This window comes from Astatotilapia calliptera, chromosome 11 (genome assembly GCF_964374335.1).
Source record: "Astatotilapia calliptera chromosome 11, fAstCal68.1, whole genome shotgun sequence".
NCBI classification, from domain to species: Eukaryota; Metazoa; Chordata; class Actinopteri; order Cichliformes; family Cichlidae; genus Astatotilapia; species Astatotilapia calliptera.
In genome coordinates this window covers 30,902,252-30,922,649 of record NC_137432.1, presented here as the reverse complement: position 1 = coordinate 30,922,649, position 20,398 = coordinate 30,902,252, and the positions used below count along the sequence as shown (strand labels likewise).

Genomic DNA, 20,398 nt, shown 5'->3' with positions numbered 1-20,398 from the left:
ACTCATTAGCATTTATGCAAATGACTTTCTAATTGCAGGCGTAATGACTCTGGCGTGGGAGATTTTTCAATCCGCCATGTTTTTTTGTTGCTGCATGCTTTGCAGGATGCCCCTTTTTTTGTCTTCATTTCTAAAAACAAAAACGATCCATTCTCTTGTTTCCAGACGCTCATCTGACGGGGATCCTGCTGGAGCTTTATGTAACATTTAGAAAGAGTGGGACACTTTTTTTTTTTAAACAGGCCGCGTTTATCTGAGGCACCGACAAAAGCCAGTTTCTTTTCCTGCTCAGCGCCGCAGTGAAGCTCTGCTACCCGGGTGATTTTTTAATAAAGAAAAAAAGGTGCAAAGGGATGCCAAAGGAGGCTCTAACTTCGAGGTGAGTGGGGTGATCTGCAGCCGCAACTCAGTGACGCCCGTCCAAGCCTGTAGCTCCTCTCACGCAATGCATGCAAGCAGAGTGGAAATGCAAAATGGCAGCACGTGAATAATTATTTTGAGGATTGTAGATTTTATTTTTAATCAAAGAATCAAAGACAATTAAAAAGCTGACTAAAGTTTAATTGTGAAAAGAAAAGCCAGCGCTTGCTCTCATGGGAAAAATTAAAGGTTTGACCTTTGACAGAAATATTTATGACCCAGATCTGCGGAATTTAATGTCCTGCAGTAGAGATGTTAGTATTTATGTAATGCAATACGTTGCCTTTTGTCTCTGTTCACCACGAGACACCTTTAGTTTTTCATTTTCCACCACTGCTCCCAGTCAAATGAACTATTTAGAAAGAAGCTGGTGTATATATGTGTGTGAGTGCAAGTGATGGTGTTGGTTTGGGGGGGGGGGGGGGGGGGGGGGGGTCCTGTCTGGTTTGGCACAAGAAGGCTGTTTGGCCCCCACAGAGCTGCAACAATATGGGCAGATTTTGAGGGACAAAAGATCCAAAGCCTTGAGTTGCAGAGCACGTCTCTGACACTGGGACACTGATGTACTGGGAATACTGGGATGTTACACTGGGAGATGGTCAATCAGAGCACTGGGATGACAACATGAGCTTCTGCAGTGCCTGTGCAGCTGCCCAACAGGTAGCAAGATTTGGAAAATGATTTTTTTTTTCATTATGATTTGGACACAATCATGTAGATAGCTGAAGCCCAAAATACAGGAGATCCCTTCTAACTCTGTGTAGGACAACATATTCTAAGATAAAACTCATAAACGACAGAGTCTGAGGCTGTGAGTCTGTAGTGTGTAATGTTTCTTTGTTTGGATTGTCGTGGAAAGCCTCTGCGATCTCTAGTCATTTCACTATAATCAAACATTCACGCTTCTCGTCCAGCTTTTCATTATTCTAAAGAGTCATTTGTTCCATGTCAAACCGTGAATAAAAAGATATGATAAATGAAACAAATGCAACACAGACAAAACGACATGTGGCCGTATGAATGCATCCGAACCCGATTTCAGATGAACTGGTTTATGTTTGCCTGCATCTCCTGCAAAGTCTTGGAGAAAAATATGCTGTCGCATGATTTAATCAAGATTTTTATTCACAATATTTAATATCTACCTGGTGCTGAAATACATGGAAAGAACAGGGGCAATTAAGAGCTCAACATTATCACTGGTTCTGAACAGACTGGACAAATGGATTAAAGTGTTAAAATCCTAAACTATACTAACATGGAGGAAGTGTAAAGTCTTTTCACGTTTCATGTGAAAGATGAGAGTGGGGGTCTGGATAGGGTGCTACCTTTAAAAAATGCTGTGTTCTTAAAATTAATCTGTATTTGTGTTTAGTGTAATGTTGAGCGTTTTACACTGAAGGCAGCGAATCCTGCACATTGTGTATTATCCTTGATGATAAATTACCCAAACAATGCACTTCTGAAAAAGACAAAATGCTTCATTTGTGGCGTGTATGTCATTTCTAAGATGTTTATCTATACAATATGATCTTTAAATACATGAAGCCTTTACACAAAGAGTATAAAAAGACAAAAGAGCCAGCAAAAACAGTTTCTTTTCAAATTCTGGATCATTTCCCAAATACTACTTTGTATCCCTGCGCTGTTCCCTGAGTCCAATTTTTTTCTTTCTTTCTCTCTTTGTTTTTTGGCCCTTGGTTTTCATTCATGATAGTCTTTTACATGCTGGTCAGCAGCTAAACTGGCTCACGGAGGCTTTTTAGCTCAGTGAAGAATGTGTGTGGGCTGTAAACACATCCTGCTGCTGGTTTAAACACACAATGTCGGATCCAAATGTAAACAAAGAAAAAGACAAACGCAAGACAGGACGATGCTCTCAGATGGCAGTTATTAGTAATATTGTCTAATCTTGTTAATGCTTTTAAACATAAAAACAAGCACAAAATCTGTTTCTTTTTTCTGAAGTTGAATATACCTGCTACTAGTGGAGCCTTTAGGAGACCTCATAAAGGATGGACAAAAAAACAAAACACTTGTCAGTCAAATGCAGAGCAATAGGCTACACCTGACAGGTGGGAATGCAACATAGTGATCTTTTTAGATTATAGTACAGAAAATAAATAAATTAGAACACACACACATGCACACGCCTTTTATTAGAAACCAAGAAGCATGTAAAAAGATGTTTGTGCACACGCTGGTTTTGTTGGTTATGACTATAAGAGACAAATTAATTTTTTTCAGAGTTCATTATATTTTGCAGTTTTCTGTTAAGATTGCTGGCAGGATTTTACACATCCTTCCAAATGGTGTCATATTTGCGTTGGGGGTAGGAAGCATTGAGCAGAACACTGACGGTTCCTACATGTTTTAATTACGGCTTCTTTTCCTGTCATTTGACGTTGTGGTGTATTTCGGGTGCAGAGTTGCCAGTCACACTCATGTTGCTTCTGTAAGAGACACAGATCTATTATATGAATCGCATAAAGAGTTGAGCTGATCCGGTAAATGGTTCTGGTACCAGGTGAAAACCAAACCCTACCTCAGTAAAACACTGAATGGGTATACTGTTTTTAACCTAAATGACCAGCTGCACAAGAAAATGCTGACTGGCATTAACAAGCACAAATTCATTAAACAGCTTTGTGTGTTGTGGCAGTCTTACTGGTAGTAGGGAATACAGAACTTTAACTTGTAGAGGCACATCTTAACATTATGGCATTTCTAATTTCTTAATAAAGCAGAAGATGTGATTCCTTTGGTGGTTATGGCATTATTGTGACTATATTCCAATAAGGAACATATTACATTAAATATTTTAGTTACATTTTAGTTGCCTTATGGCTGCAGCTGAAGTCATAAAAAGTTATAAATCCGGTCAAAAAAAACTACTCTGCTGTTAGTCTATTGTCACCAAACTTGCAGTTTGTGATTATTTTTCAGTCTTGCATATTAATTAATCTGCAATCCAAGACTGGTTAACCAGCAGAGAAATTCATAAAGTCTTTGCAGAGTAAACTGGTTGGGGGGGAGGAGATTGTGGTGGTGGTGGTGGGAGGATGGGTTAACTGCTATGCCTTGCAGGAATGGCCTGATGGGTGCTAATGAACTTGGGATGTGCCACCACAATGCTGAGCGGCCCCTGGTGCACCTCGGTGTCCGGGTTCCCATGCAGCCGATGGAATAAGAGGGTTGATGGAGGGGAGGAGGAGAAGTGATGGGGGTTAGGAGGAGGGCGGGCGGCTGGATTGTGCACCCAACCTATTGTGCCCGGTCCTTAGCCCATTAGCCACCACCAACCACTCTTGCTTTCGAGAGCTCGAGACTAGCCTGCCTGCCTGCCCGAACTCGGTAACCAGGCATCGGCGAGGGCGAGAGGAGGGGAGGAGAGAAACAGTAGCCGTATTTAGAGTTTGATCTCCAGGAAAGCGTCCAAAATTTGGAGAGAAAGAAAAGGGGAGCCCGGGACATTGGTAGGCAGGGAGAACCCCCTGACAACAAACCCGGGCCTGACAAAGTTGTCTCTTTGGCAGTCGCGCCTCCTATTGAACCAGTAATTTATTCAAAGGAGATTTTTATCCCCGCGATCTAATTATTATGATAATCAAGTGACCCAGACCCCCTTTCTTGGCTCTTGTCTGCGGGCTCTGGGCTCGGCGGTGACAGTAAAAGCTGATTTGCACGGTCTTCACCCCCTGGTCACATTCCTGGACTCCTCTGTATCAAAGACGTAGACAATGAGAATAGTGGATGTGCGCACTTGATCCAGGCATGAGCGGAGGCCGCAGTCTCCGCCGGGGGCTTTGTGTCAAATGAATACTAGTAGCCAGACAAGATTACACGAAACTTTTTATAATCCCCACATGGTCCAAAACGACGCTCACAACGACACCCTTGATATGTGAAACTCCCAAATAGACCTGAAATAGAGACAGCAGAGACGATGCTGAATATTTGATTGAGCTGATGATACCAGTTTATAATCAATTAGAGAACTGATTATTAATATGATGACCAAATGTCATGCAATATAAGGAGTGTTGCCAAGATTTTGGTATCTGTAGTCTCAAATATGACGTCGAATAAAGCCATTCTACACTAACTCAGATTATTAGTTTCGAGGATTCTTTTTTATCATTGAGGACAGAACTTGAGCTTGAATCCTTATTCAAGACCACTTATGCTTTCATTTTTTTAGAGGGTGGAGACAAAAAAGCAGACCTGCATCGTGTCATAAAGGGGAGGGCCTTGGTGGTGGTAGCCTATATGTTTTTAGAGCAGGCATGTTTTGAGTTCATATTGCATCTGACGAGAGGAATGGCGAGTACCGGGGACAGCGCGGGGAGGAAGGGGGGAGGCGAGATCCACCTCCGAGAGAAATAATGGGGATGATAATAAAACAGGGGGAAAACCCGTCCGAGGGAAGCTGAATGGATGGAGCAAGGCAGACGTCACGGCCAGCCGCAGCCATGAAGACCGTGCGGTCCAGCCTCCGGCAACTCAGTTGGTCTCCATCTCCCGAGCCGCACGCTTCTCGATTTTGGAGAGCGGACGCCGCGGAGACTCCCAGGCGACGGCGTGAGTATCAATATAATCTGTGTTTTCTCCAAAGGGGGGAAGGTGAAAGCGGTTGGGGATTAGCGGCGAAAATCACGGAGGAAAGACCGTTCGCATCCGCGCCGTGCACGCCGCCGATCTGCACGCATAACGGAGCAGGATGCACACAGGCTGGATGTGTCAGCAGCAGGCGAATATGGGCGCTGTGTGTTTGAGCAGCAGGTCCTGGGCTCTGAATTTACCGTTATTTTTGTTTCTGTTTTGATGCTCTGATGAGGGTAAAGTAGGAGGTGATGTTTCACTCACAATGGCAGCTGTTGAGAGGAAAACCAAGTGGCAACTCAGTGTTCATGACATTTTGTCTCTTAATTCAGTGTGCTTAAAAAAATACAAATCGATATTGAAAGCTTCAGAAAGAAAAATTATGGGTTGATTCACTTAGTAGAATATGGAGTAGTGCACAGGTGGAAAGTAACAGCTAAAACATGTGGAAACAAACCTGCACTGTGGAATACGTGTGTGAAAGAGCAACTTCTAATTTGAAGTGGTTTGTCTCTGTTTTAAAGAAAAAGTACTCTTTTTTCAGACCCAGCCTTTATGACGCATTGTGTGCAGGCTTCATACAAAGCGATTCACAGAGAGCCACACAGGCCAAAAGGCGCTTCCAGCCTTGATTTCATTTCTCATACACACCTCCAGGCACTTAGCAGGGTCACTTCTCAAGCTCTGTTTGCTGCAGAAGCGGGAGCTGCAGAGACAGGCAACATATGGCACGAAAACCCAACAAAATTTGACACGATCAGGATGTGGGGAAAAAATTAAATCCTTTTGTGTCTTTTCCCCCCAAATTAAGCCCTTGCAGGACTCTTTGCTACCATGTGGCTCAGATATGAGGATTACTAGCACACAGACCTGCAATGCATGCGTAATAAGACAAAGTGATCGTGTTCACACCCATGGTTGGCGGATAAAGGGATCACAAGGCCAAATATCCAGTCCACACGTGTGCGCCGAGAGGCCTGTACAGAGAACACGTGTGCGCCCCCGGATACATTAGGGGAGAAAAACTGAGGCCGTTGAGCTTTCAGGGGGTTTGAAGCAAAAAGAAAAAAAGGAGATTATGAAATATTTCACATGATGAACATGAGGGTATTAATTTGTGTGCAGGCTTAGGGAGGAGGGGAGAATTTAGAAAACAACGATTTTGTGCAACCTTTGCACAAAATTCAGATTCATTTTCCAGTTTAAGCCAAAATATATCGGCCACGCAACTTTAGAGTATTTATCTAGCAACACACACACACACACACACACACACACACACACACACACACACACACACACACACACACACACACACACACACACACACACACACACACACAATTGGCAACTGTGGGGTGGAACAAATAAGGAGAGGATTTCTGTACAGGGCTTTAAATGAAGTTCATATGCACCGTGTATTTTAGAGATATTTGCGACACCACTGTAAAAATGGCAGGTTGTACATTATTGTAAAAATACAGATAACAAAGTATTAAAAGTACTACTGCTGAAGTATCACTCAGTGCACCTTACTTCACCTACTATCGGAGTTTTTGTTTTAAAAAAATATTTTGTCCTTGTCGTGACAAAATAGAATTTTCTGACGATCTTTGCTGGTTAAACGAAGTCTACAATAACCAAAATTGGGCAGTTAGGCATTGTAGTCATTTTGAAGAGTAAAATCATCGTCTCTTTTTTCCAGGAACCGCTGGAGAGACATTCAGCGGCCTCACAACACGTGATTTACTGTAGGTAATATGGATAACCAGCTCTCACTGTCACTCATATCACCCTCAGGCTTCCGTGGTTATTTTTTCAAAGTTTGATGGAATAATATGTTTTATTTTGACGTAATTGCTTTAAAAAAAATACAAGTGTATTTATCTACAACAACAACAACAACAACAACAACAATAATAATAATAATAATAATAATAATAATAATAATAATAATAATAATAATAATAATAATAATAATAAATATATGAAGTGCAGACTCAAGTTTAAAATCTAACAAAGAATAAGATGAAGACACTCGAAGCTGCATGTCAAAATCTGGGCTCTTATTTTAAACGTCACAGGATTTTGTCATAGGTTGTGGAAATTACTATTAATTGCGTAATTTCTGCAAAGCCTCATTTTAAGGCGAGTTGCCCTATCACTGCAAAAACAGTGCGTATGCTCATCAGACACAGTGGGCCTGCCTCACCACAGTGTGACTTACACTCTGTTTATTTCTGTATTCATCCTTTAAAGTGGCTTAAAATGTGGGTAAAATACTTTTGCCCTCCTGCACAATTGTCTTTGTTGCCTCCAAAATGCAGTCGCTCAGTCGCGATTAAATGAAACGTTTTAATAGGACTTATCGCGCGGGTTTAATCAGATGAGAACCAATGACACTTTGCAATATGAATCCATTTCTTGCTAATCTGCTCTGCACCTTTGCATATTTTTTTCCACAATTAGAGGCACAGGATTTGTTGACGTCATGCTCATCTTTGGCCAATAGCAGGGCCTGATGAGGTTTGTTTAAATAATGGAGATCAAGAAGCTGGAGTTCCATTTATGCCCTAAACATGCTTTGAAATTTTGGAGAAAAGGGTCCAAACGAAGACTTAAAACCAGGGGTTTTTGGCTCATTTAAACTTTTAAAGAACATATATATATATTTTAATGTTCACAAACTTCATTTTGTGAACACATGGTGTTAATAATAACATCATGAAAGCTAAACACTGTAGGGACAATAAGGCAGAAGACAAAATGATGCAATTGTATGAGATTAACAGAATTATATGGAATGCAGCACTTAGGGGACTACGACTGAAAAAGCAAAAATAACTGAAATAATCCAATGCAGTCTGAACATTTTAAAAATCGTGATTTTTTTTTCCTTTTTCAGCTTGAAAATCATGAAAAAAATATTTATTTAAATGTTAATATTGCACCATCTGCATTCAGAATAATTACCATGAATTACTAATGAGTTAAAAAAAAACTTACTAAACACTAAAATTGAAAACAACAATACTTATTTTATTTTAAATTGATGCTGCAAAACATTTCTAGTTTTCTAGATAGAAATAAAAAAAAGCATTAGGTTATTGTTGTAGCCTTAATTAATGTAAAATATGATTGCATTAAAAGAATAGCCTACTGAAGTCTAATAGTTTTGTAAAAGACTACTTAATAATAAGTGGAAGTTATCTCTTAACATTTAGTTTTTAAATATTCTGATTCACTTAATGTAGACTATAGCTAAAATACATCAAATGAGCTATTAATAGTATTGCATTTTTTGTGTATGTGTGTGAGAGAGAGATTGCATGTATCTGTGTGTATTTATTTCTAAGTCACAGTGTGTAGTTTGATGTTTTCTGCAGTTATCTACTGAACATCTGAAAGCACACACACACACACACACACACACACACACACACACACACACACACACACACACACACACACACACACACACATACCTAAATGTGGTACATTTAGGTGTGTGTGTGTATGTTCTCCACTGAAGCAGCAATCTAGGAACTAAGGCATGTTTCTGCTTTTAAAGGTCTTTGCTTTGTCCTTGTGGATTGAAACAAAGGACATTGATGAAGAACAGTGTAATGCTGACAGCCGTCTAAATGGAAACAAAATACTTTGAAATCAAAATATTTTCAGGCATTCGAAGAAGAAAAAGAAGACCTTCTGTAAATTGTAATCAAGAGGGAGAACAATGGCCGGGTGATTTGTTATTTGGTAACGGAGATGTAGCCATCTCTGGTAATGCCAGTCAGGTTGTGTGTTCGCAGGTTTGGGTGTGCGATGAAGACTGAGGATATTGAGTTAGTCTCTCATTCTCTCTCAATATCTCTCCATCTTCCTTCAGTCAGTAAAGCTTTACTTGGTGGTGGCGTTTGTGGGGGAGGAGCCTGCCACAACAGGGATCTGGGCACACAGAGCAGCCTTAATTAGATGGGACCTCGTGCCATGTGCCACCACAGCATGTGTGAAAGGGAGTGTGTGTGTCTGTGAGTGTTATATAGCATAGTCCGTAGCCATGTAGGATAAGATTTGTTTTGTGTGTGTTTAGTTTTGTTTTTGCATGGTCTCTGGACACATTTGGATACTAAAGGGTATGTTTAGCACTTGTTCTTTCATGATATGTAGGAGAATTTTTCTCTACATATATATATATATATATATATATATATATATACATATAATAACCCCCCCGATCTATGCTTTGGCGCCAACCACCATCATTGGCTGACTGCTTTGGCATCAGATAATTTAAATGAAGACAAACCAGTTCCTTTTGTAGTCAAACAGCCGGGATCTTCTTTTAATTTAAAAATGCATTTGGGTCATGGCAGGGGGCGGTGTTTGAAGCCATCACCCTCCTATGGAGCTAGTCAGCGGGTGAGGCGGGTGCGCTGTAGGGATGGGCGCTGGGCTGGAGAAAGGAAGGTTGTAGCCTTAGTTGGTTTGGACTTGCTCAGCAACCTTTTTTTAAATTGGTGCCTCTTGCTGATTGTTTGACTTGTTGGGTTTTTAATATACAGGCGTTACTCACAGGCCAATCAAAGCTTTTGGCGGACAAAGGGAAGTTTCCAATTGGTTGAGGTTGTTTGAGGCGGAGAGAGGGAGCCACATGATGACATCATAAAATAAAGGGTCAGGACATTTAAGGGCTGCTGTAGGATGAGCGAAGAAAAAAGGCCGTAAGCCACAAAAGAAATGCTATGAACTGCTCTTTGATTTTTCTCTCCCTAAAATCAGACTTTTGACATGATTTTTAGCTCCGTCTCAAGTTAGTTTGTAATTCTTAAAATCATTTTATAAAAAGCAGTGGAGACATATAATGATATAATAGGTTTTAATTAACAACCCTCTCCTCTGCTTATAGGTCAGAACTTGGCCCATGTTACTTCGCCTGCAGATTGAGAGGATGGGTAGCCTTAGGGGTTGGTTGTTATCTTTGGTTATCTAGCTGTATGAGTGATGTACATTCTTCATAAAGCTAGATAACCGAAAGTAACAAGAATCCCATTACACTCCTGAAAAGGCATCAAGACCCCAAATGCGCCTCCCTACAAGAAAATGCAAACTTTGCCAGAAGAATTGTAACATGAGAGAAGAAAATGGACTACATTTTAAAGAAGACGGGAATGCGATGCAACAAAAGGTAGGCTGCATGTTTTTCTTGTGTCTTATCTGTTGGTGATGGAATGTGTGTGAATACATGTGTGTGCCTTTTGTTAAACTCAAGTCTGAGGCCCCTTTTTTGATCCATCCGCAGCTCGTAATGCTGGGTATCGTTGTTAGTCATGTACAAATAAATGGGACATTGCCACACATATTTCCTTTAGCTCTCTGTAGCCAGTGGCAGTGATCCATAACAGTAAGGTTGGTACAACAGGATCACTTTTAATCTAATAAGCCCCATGATCCTTCTGTGTGGGGCTGCATGCATGGGTTTAGACTTAGTATCACATGGTTAGGAGTGACAAGCTTGCTAAAAAAAAAACAACAACCCCACACCGATTCACCAAAGTAACTGGTCTCTGATTAGCCAACACCAAGTGACTAAAGGACTTGCCAGTTTACTGGCTAGTTTGGACAACGCTCTATTTATTTGTCTCCATGTAATTCAGTCTTACTGCTTGCATTTTTGGCATTAAGAGACCATGCAATATGAAAAGAATGTGGGCCTTTGAGCTGCATACGGTGCTATGAATTATACATATGTTCCAACTTGGATTGGATTGTGTGAGTTAAGAATGGTCCCTCCGAGTTAATCTGGTCTCCCAACGCCCCACTGGCAGCTAAGCGCACAGACAAGAATTTGTTTGAGGCCAGTTTTGTTAAGTTAGCTGTTGTTGATTTTTTTCTTCTTCGTTCCACCTACTCCCTTTTTCCTTTTGCATGAAAAGATGTTTAATTTGGGGTCCTGGCCGTTGTTTGATTTGACGTGACAGTTGGCTTGGTTGTGAATGGGCCGTGGCAAAGCCTCCATTGCATGAGGTGCTACCATGTGGAAAGGCCCGATGGGATCTCACTGAATGCTGCTGTGTGTACGTGTTGGGTTCAGAGGGGGAGTGGTCCAGGGGCAATCAAGCAGAAAGTACCCCTAGTGACAAGATCCACGAGTGAGCGAAGGAGAACAATCTCAGCCTTTAGGTTCTTTGCCTGGACTCATGGTGAGGAGTAATTGGTCAATCAGATCTTCAACCTCAAGGCCTCTGATGGCTGATTGAAGGTGTGATTTCTGTTCTGCCCATCAAAGCTGGAGGGTTACTCCTGCTGAGAAAGGCCACTAAGAATTGTATCCTAGGTCTCAAAGCTCTGGTGGTACATAGCGAATTCCACGTGTGGCGTGCTATCTCATTGTGGTGCAGCTAAAACATCACCCTCGGGTTTGGATATATTTAGCTTGACAGGGTACAAATTCTAAACAGTTGTGCAGGACTGAAGTGAAATTACTAAAAGCTTGTGAGGCAACCTTACCTCGCAATGTCAATCTCTTCGAGCCCTGCGGTTGTGCCTGCCTGCTGCATTGCAGGTGCTGAGTGTGACACTTGAGCTTTGGGCTCTGCTAGTAAGAGAGAGGAACGAGGGCCCTGACAGGAAGTGACAGCCAGAGATGTCACCTTCTTGGATGGCAAAGTAGTACCTGGTTCTCTCTCTGTTGTGTTGCTACGTCCCTACATGTCCTTTTCCCCTTTATTTCTTTAGTTTTACAGCGTTGTATGTAGGGCTTTTTATCACATAATGCAACTGATAGATTAATGATTGTGCGTGCCCAATATCCAGACTCCTGTATATCTACACAGGTGTGGTTTGTATTTATGAAATTAGCATATAACAGGTGTAAGGCAGAAACATTTTGTGCATTGTGGAGAATAGTTTTCTCCCTTTGCATCTTTTTTGTGTCAGTTACACTGTTGGGTCTAAATGGGAACTGAAGTCTTGGACAGATTGTGTTTATACCCTAAGCAGTGCCCTGGGAGACGCATGTCATGGTACAAATGCTTTGTTCTGGCTCGGTGTGTGGCACAGTTATATCACTAACACTTCACACTAGGGAACTTAGTGCAGAAACTGTATTAGCTTATGCTTGCCTGAAAACAGCATAAAGATAGGAGAGTTCCTCAAAAACACCTTAGGGCCTTTGCTCTCTCTTTTTCTCTGTCCCATGGCAGTGTTGGAAATAGAAAGAGGGCGCGAGGAGAAAGCATGTAAAGGAAAGCAGCCAGGGAGAGGAAAGAGAAGGAGGAGGGTGGTGGGTTTGTCTTAGCTTTCATGCACTGGGCAAGCAGATTTAGACTCCAAGTGTCAAATAGAAAAACAGCCATTGTGGTCGGGTCCTACTTGCCCCCCCATAAGTAGACTTTACAGTCAATAGAGCTAGTCCACTTGTCACTGAGGGACAATGCACCCCTTTGCCTCCCTTTCAGGCCTGCCGGGTCCGAGCAGCCAGACAGCTTTCTGAATAACCCAGTGATTCTTGGCCCCTTTTCTCTGCCTCTCTTTCTCTTGACGGAACACACCAACAGGGCTTGGAAAATGGCTTCACTGTTGGGCCAGAGTGTAAGGACAGACCCTGTTATTTTCTACAACACTGGCATTCCCTCCACCCCCTTATGCACGCATAGAAATGAATGTATCTTGGGCAGTTGCAAAAGTCAATGGGCCTCCTCAGACAAAGGAGATTAAGTTTGGCAACTTAGCAGTAACAGGTGTACTTTGACTGAGCTCGGACCACACGGGGGGTGACTGTCGTTGTCTTACCCACTTGCTCTGTTTGTCTCCTTGTTGGTTTTTAGTTGCATGGATGTAAAAATTACGTTTGTGTTGCGTTGTCAGAAGACAAGAGCGCCTCAGACCTTGTTGACTTAGAAGTTTTAGTTGAGCTGTCCAGCACAGGCCTCTTATCATTTTCACTGCATTTGAAAACAAAGCTTAGTTTTGCTACATTTCTCCCATGCCAAGTTTTCTCCGAAGGGATTCTGCAGATATCTTTAGAACTCAAGCAGTGCTCACCCAAGGGAGCGAGTTAAGGGTAAACAATGCGGGCACACGGAGAAGAAAGAAGTATCAGAGGGAGTGCGGCACTGCACAGAAGCATGAATACATTTTCACATTTAGAACTGAGACATTGATGTTTTAGGAGGGGAACTATCATTTAAAGAGAATGAAGCCTTTTCTGTACATACCTTCAGTATTTTCAACCATAATAAATCAAGCCATTCAGCATCAGTACAAATAGAGACACTCTCAGAGCCAGAGCAAAACAGTGCATGCATTTGTTTGTTTCAGTCATTAATAAAGCTTTTACTGAGAGCCTCGGTCCTCAGAAAAGCCCATTCTGGTGAAATGACTTGGCAAAGCATCCGATGGAGGGTCTGTTCAGACTGAAGCTGCTCCCGCTCCCATTGTCTAGCTCTCTCTCACACACCTACGAGTCCAGAGTAAGCACACAATTTCATTGTTGCGTGAGCTGTTAATATCAGAGGCTTCACAATAGAGCCCATTCGCCATATTTGCATAAGGCACTTTTCCAACAAGGACCCAGAGAGGGCTTGAAAGCTGGCCCACTCTAGTGCCAATGGCAAAAAAATGTCAAGTGCCAATTAGGAGAGGTTTGCCACCATTCAGCAATACCCCACCCCTGTAGTCCTTCCCCTCCCTGCTTACCCACCCCAACTCTCTCACACTCCAAGTCACCCCTGGTTTTACCACCTTATTCCAATTTCAGACGTGGCCTTCCCCTACTGACACCCAGAGACAAAAGCTGGCTCCCTCCTCTCTGGCTAATGGAGGATCCTTTCTGCTTGGCTCAGAGTATTAGTAAAATCAGACAGCATGGTCCGTTCACCGATTAGTCAGCTTTCTTTGTTGATTACTTTGAATAGGGTTCAAGAACTATGCAAGATACAGAGTCCACCTGCTTGGGAATATTGAACTTAGCAAGCTGGCTGCACTGTGCTACTTTTGTTTTAGACTCCCAGGTTTGCATGTGCAGGTGTGGGTAATTGAGGGAAGGATTGTGGCAGAGACAGACGCTGATTTAAACAATTAACAATTCCCCCTTTCATCTGAAATCCACAGTGGTTGTTCTGTGTTAGTGTTAATGACATTTAGCCACCTAATGGCTTGCTTTAAGCTAGTCGTGCTTATTATTTTGCACGGATGCACATAGAAACATAGAGAAATGCTGCAGAGACACTATTTAAATTTAGAGTGTAGACTTTAAGTCAGCCTTAAAGGCTTAAGGAAAAGTAGATTTGCTACATGAAATCCAAGTTAGCTCAACTGGTGAGCATGTAAAGTACTCAACTACTGTTTATAATTCTATCGATGCTGAAATGCTACATTATTTCCATTATTTCCATGCTTAACTGCAGGTGTCAGATGCAAAGTATGCGGTGGAATGGTGGATTTAAAACATTAACTGTTCTTGAATTTTAGGTGATATATTGTTTATGCAGGAAAAGCCTTTAACATCAAAAACCTGGAAAAAAAAAACAAGGATGCAGTAAATTGAATGAAAAAATTAGGTAATAGACACAATAAAAGAAGGTAATCGTGTTTGCCCAATTGGTCTGGCGTTGTTTTCAGCAGAGCGTTTACCTAACTTACCGCCTCCTGCCACTCAAAAGGATTTTTCTCTTGTCGCTTTTTCTCTTTCTTTCTTTTATTCAATCTCTGTGTCTAGTTTTTTTTTCTTTCCCACCCTTGATTCTCAGATGGTTGGATCTGATTTGCATGCATTTACATAATGAAAGTCATTTGCATGCTCAGGGGCAGACTGTACCATGAGAACAGACATGAAAAGGTGTGTGTGTGTGCGCGCGCGTGCATTCGTGTGTTTGTATATTTTTGTGAACTGTACATGTGTGCTTTTGTGGATAAGCTACATAGTTTAAATGTTCAATTTTACCCTCTGATTTCTCCATCTATGTTTTCTGTGCAGGCTACCACATTACTGAAGGAAAGCTGGCAAAAGAAGACTGAAAAACAGAGAAGGAGGAGGGGTTGTTGTTGATTCTGCCCTCCCTCTCTCCTCGCCCTCCACTGCATTGCCTCTTCCCTCCTCCTCTTCCCTTCCTCATCCACTCCATCCTCAGCAGACTGCCCCTTTTTCCTGTACAGCGAAACGCAGCCCGCGCCACCATCTTAGAGCAACGCTGGCATGAAATGGAAGTGGGAAGACCAGTCAGTGCAGGTAACACACCAAACCCACTGCGCCCGCCATGCTTCATTTTTCTATTGGCACCTCCCTGACTCTCCATCATATCGCAATATCTCCATCTCTCCGTGCCCTCGCGCCTTCTCCGGCGTGATATACCCTCCGTTTTAATTGCCTCTGATACGTTTGTTAATTGCACGACTCATGAGATGCGCTGATGGGAAGGAGGGGAGGGTTGATGTGGGTGGAGCGTGTTTTGTATGTGCGTACACATTAAATCACTCCGCTCTCAATGCCTCTCTCAGGAGGCGTTCAGTGGGCATCTGTCCTCGAAGCGCAAGTTTTTCTTTCCCGTTTGGGAATTCTGATGCCATCCTCACATGCCTGCCCCGACATGGCGGCGCCTGCCATTTTGGAGCTACGATGCAATCCGTGCCTTCTGGACGACAGACAAGCACAGCTGATTACTCCATAAGTTGAGCAGCTTAGTAAGAAAATTTTAGTCACTGAACCTAAAAAACTGTGATATAATATTTAATGATTTTGACAGTAATCTGTGACAGAGGTATGGCTTTTTAAAATAATTCTAAAAATCTCCGTTCAGCTCTTTAAATGAGGTCAAAAGAAATGTCAAGGTGGGCAACATCGGTTGAGTGGAAGTTATGATTCATAGTCTTTTACAGGGACACTGCAGCACATAAAAAGCCCAAAACAAAGCAGGAGAGAGGCAGAAAGAGGCAGAGAGAAAAAATAAAGACAAGATGGTGAAGTTGTAAGAGCATGATTTAGTACTGAAAAGTCTCTCTTTAAGTGAGTGGTGAGTATTGGAGGGCAGTCGGTGCTCAGACAAGTTGAGTATTGTTCTCCTTGCATGAGCTCGTTGTGGTGCGGCATTTCTTCAACCGGGGAGCTCCCAACGTTGAAAACCGCTTAAACCAAAACACCAATTAGCGTTAGCTGGGCTTGATTAAGTAAGATGGCTGGTAAACAATGCTTACTTTTGTCATCTTAACACAGAAACCTCCCTTTGTTTGTGTCTGTGGCGTGTGGGTCAGAGAGACTGTGCTAATGGTAACTTATAGTAGGATGCCTGGGGCTAACAGAAACTGCCACAACCCCCAAGTCAAGGTAAAAACAGCAAAGGAGACTTGGCAAAGACAGGAAACATCTTAACATCAAATTTTGTTTTCTTTTAAATAATTTGGCCAAAAATGTTCAATTATATATATATATATATGTGTTCTTTAAATTAAATCACTAATTTTCTGTATTTAGACAGAATACACTGTTAATGATTCCAGTTCCCCAATTAGGTCAAACTAAGCTTAATTAATTTGAATATTTGACGATGCCGCCTTAAGCGAAGGAGTCGCTTGGCTTTCCTGAGAAGTCTTGTGGTAACTGTGTCAAACGCAAAGTGCACTAATCACTGCCAGGCCTCTATAAACAGGTGGTAGATTGAGCAAAGGGGGCCGAGGCCATTCTCAATTTACTGTGTAAATTATGCAGAGCCCAAAACAATGCAAACAGTAGACAGTGGAGTGGCTGGCGTTGGCTAATGAGATGATGAGAAGCCTGGGAGGCCTGCGAGCTGATAGAGGAGAGGGGGTGGGCACGGCTTGTGTCTGGATCGGTGTATTCATGTGTGCGTCTTTGTGCGAGTGTGTGTGAGGGTCTAGAGGAGCTTTGGCAGGGGAGCAGACACTGTCCCGCCTGCACAAACCCCACCGTCAGCACCCCTCCTGCCCAGACTGAGTGCTACAGGGGGAGGGGAGGGTTAGCAGGCAGCTGGGGCACCCTGCCCCCATTGCTCCTGCAAGAGCACCAGGCTTGGGAACCTCGGTGGCAGGGGTCCCCCCAACACTGGCACGTAGGGGGCCCCCAAAAGTCTGGCTGCAAACCCCCATCTCCACCAATCCCCCCACCCCACCGTCTCTTGTCTCCCCAACCATCTCCACCCCTCCTACCCTAATGTAAGGCTCGGGGCCTGGGAAGGACTTCAAGTTCACGGCCAGACCTCCTATTGAGCTGACAGCCTGACTGTTTGCTCAATTCGGCTCCCTATTCAGGACCATACTGGAGGGGGGTGCTGTTGAAAAAAGGTTGGAGGATGCAGGAGGGTGTTGCTAGACAGTGTGGGACACTGTAGCACTGCGATAGCTATTCATTCAGCAAGGGGAGACAAGTAAAGAGCGGGGGGGAGAGAGTGAAGTTGGAGGAGGGAGGTTCAAGTCGGGATGCATAAATAAAAAGTGAGGAATCCAGGCTCAAAGTTTGCTTTGAGCAGTGTGCGCCTCTCTCACACTCTTTTAGACTCTTAATTACCGGCGCCTTCCACTTTTCTCTCTCCCTTTTCTCTAACTACACCCCCCTCCTCATCGCCATCGCACACACCCTCCTGAACACACACACACAAAATGGCAATGGCAATCATTCTCATCATCCTCTCTATCCCCTGGTTTTATTAGGCCACATGCTGGGGCTGTAAATTTACCATTAACAAGCTTATTCACTGTAGTCCTCTCAACAAAACAAGACCATGATGCCAATAACTCAAAGCGACACCAATACCCGAAACTGCCTTTTATGTCGCCAACCTCTACTGTTAGCCACTCCCTGCAGCCCCCACTCTTTCCTCACTGGCAGAGAGCACCCTCACACAGTAATGCTAAATGCCAAGGCTAACGTGATGCTTGTTAATAGCTCAGACAATGGTAATTAGCGCAGTGGTTGTTGATTTAAGCTAGATCTAAGCTAGATGGACGCATTATTGGCTAATTCTGAACTTGGTGACCTGCTATAATATTTTAAGTTGCTTGTCTGAGCTGCTCGAAAATGTAACAGAAAAGGGGGTTTGATGGTCTTCTGAAGTCCAACTTAGCCTAGCTTAGGGTGTGTCACATGCTTCCTCTTTGTATTAGCAGCTTGTAGCGTACCAGGCTCCTGTTAAGGCCTTTCAACTTCAGTCTCAATCCCCTTGGCTGGTACACGAAGGTGTACTTAACTCGGCCAGATTTAGGACACACAAGGAAGAAAAACCTAATAAGTATTTTTTTCATGTTTAAAGAGCACTGAGAACAAGCCTTCTTTTGATACATAAATTGGACTTCACAGTCCATTGTCTCAAATAATTGTTTTGACATTCACATGATTGGCCTCAAGGTGTGTTTTGACTCATTCTTTTTTTTTTTTTTTTTTTAGATAAATGTGATTGGTGCAGGGGGATCCAGAATGGACAGAGCACACAAAAGGAGGACGGTGGGACTCCTCCTTCATTCGCTGCCTTTTAGCTGGAGTAAACACGGAGGATGGCGATGCTGTCTGCATGCGAGCCGGCAGTGATTCCTGCCATAACTGTGGAACGCTGTGTATGTCTCCTTGATGCATCGCTCGAACCAACACTCAGCCTGGACTGCTTGTGAATGACTTTTGGTGTTTTAACTGAGCAAACATCATGGACTCCAATCATGGAAACCTGTGGGACTCGTTGGAAAATAAGCAGCCCGAAGGCTGGAGGAACTGCTTGATAATTGTGACTCTTAATTATTTTATTTGTAGATGTGGCACTGAATTTTGTAATTATTATCCTATATTTGATTGTAAAAAAATATTGTTTAGACATGAAGGAATATAATCTGTCCTCAGCTGTCATAGGCTCCACTTAATGTAGGTTGTATTTGATGATTTGTAGCCCATATTTTGCTCATTTTCTCTTTTGTTATAGTTGCTAGGACTCAAAAGACATGTGAATGTGAGACCCACGGCAGCAGTGAATAATACTGCACTGCGATTGGACAGCTCCGTGTGTCAGCTGACACAATGGCGAAGGAGTGAGCTGTCGTCTTTATACTCTATGCAACTGTTCTCTTTTTTTCCTTTCTTTATTGTTTAGGGGAAAAAAACCTTTTCATATTTATTTTGGATTATGTTTTGAGCCATCAGTTTACAGAAATTCCTTCAGACATCATCAAGAGAAATGGTTTATGAGGTGCTGACGTTCCAGTTATTAATATAGTGAAACAGAAATTACAGTCAGGATGTGTGTGTGAGTGTGTGACAGATGACAGGATACAGCATTTTCATCAGTGGATGGATTGAATCTCATATTTGCAGCTTTCGACTGTGCAGCCATGAGCCAGAGTCTGAGTAAATGTGGACTCAAGCATTTAATATTCCTGATGGTTGGAGTGTGTTTGATCAGCAGGAAGTAGCTCTGCGTGTATACAGAACATGCCACACTATTAAAAGCTGCTCCCTATAGCAGTCGTTGAGGCACAGCAGTTTGGCACATAATAGTTACCTGCTTTAGTGTAATGATACATCTTTGGGTGAGACATGACAAATACATTGGCTTCAAACACTGCCTTAATTTCCTGTTCTTGACATTAACACACAGCGACACACACGCCCGCACACACACATGCACCCAAATGCAATAAGGCAAGTACTATCAGGGCCTAATTCATTCTATATTAATTTTCGGGAAGTGGCAAATTTTTTATTACGATTGATAATCTATGCAAATCTTTTAAATATTACTTTAGACAATCTATGTCTATGCAGCGCTTTTGCAATTGATTCAAGGGAGACTATCTTGGCCTAATTTAGAAAATGTATTCTTTTGATAATCATGCACATCCCAGTGCTCAAGACAATTACTTATCTGCCTGGATAAGCTTGAAATTATGTTTTTAATCTCTAGCAAAAAAAAGTCACTCTTCTGAAATCAGTCCAGAGGCTTGAAAACCATGAATTGTGGTCTAAAATAATTAAATCAGTTGCACTAAATCTCCCTTTTCCTTAAATGTAGATCAAATATATCTATTTAGCTTTGAATAGCATACTGTTTATATAAGCAACAATGTTTGTATTATGCAATCTCATCTTTGTGAATGAGTGTTCACCACACGTGCCTTTGTATGGAAAACTGTTGAAATAGTAATAAAGGTTTACAATGAAAACAATGAAACATGTCTTGTGCATGCTTTTGATCAGTTTTGGTTGCATATCGCTGGCTGGCAGGATCGTCTAGTGATAAATGGAAAAGTACATTAATCAGCCGCACATAGTGCTGAAGTGTCCTTGAGCTGTGGCTGAGCCTGGTCAGCAGTGATGTAATTCACTGAAAGAAAGAAATATAAATGTAAATAACTGTCCTTAAAATGAGAGACAGAAGAGGTT

At 42.3% G+C, this 20,398-nt stretch overlaps 1 long non-coding RNA gene across 2 annotated transcripts; it reads left to right on the top strand.

Annotated features, from left to right (window-relative positions):
• The first annotated feature begins 4,694 nt into the window (after positions 1-4,694).
• LOC113032281 (uncharacterized) lies at positions 4,695-20,186 on the top strand. 2 transcript variants are annotated; one of them, XR_003273854.2, is made up of 5 exons: positions 4,695-5,001; positions 6,728-6,773; positions 9,932-10,210; positions 15,002-15,253; positions 18,419-20,186. It is a non-coding gene; the product is annotated as an uncharacterized LOC113032281 (long non-coding RNA). The 2 variants fall into 2 exon arrangements; XR_003273855.2 differs by lacking the exon at positions 6,728-6,773.
• The last annotated feature ends 212 nt before the right edge of the window (positions 20,187-20,398 follow it).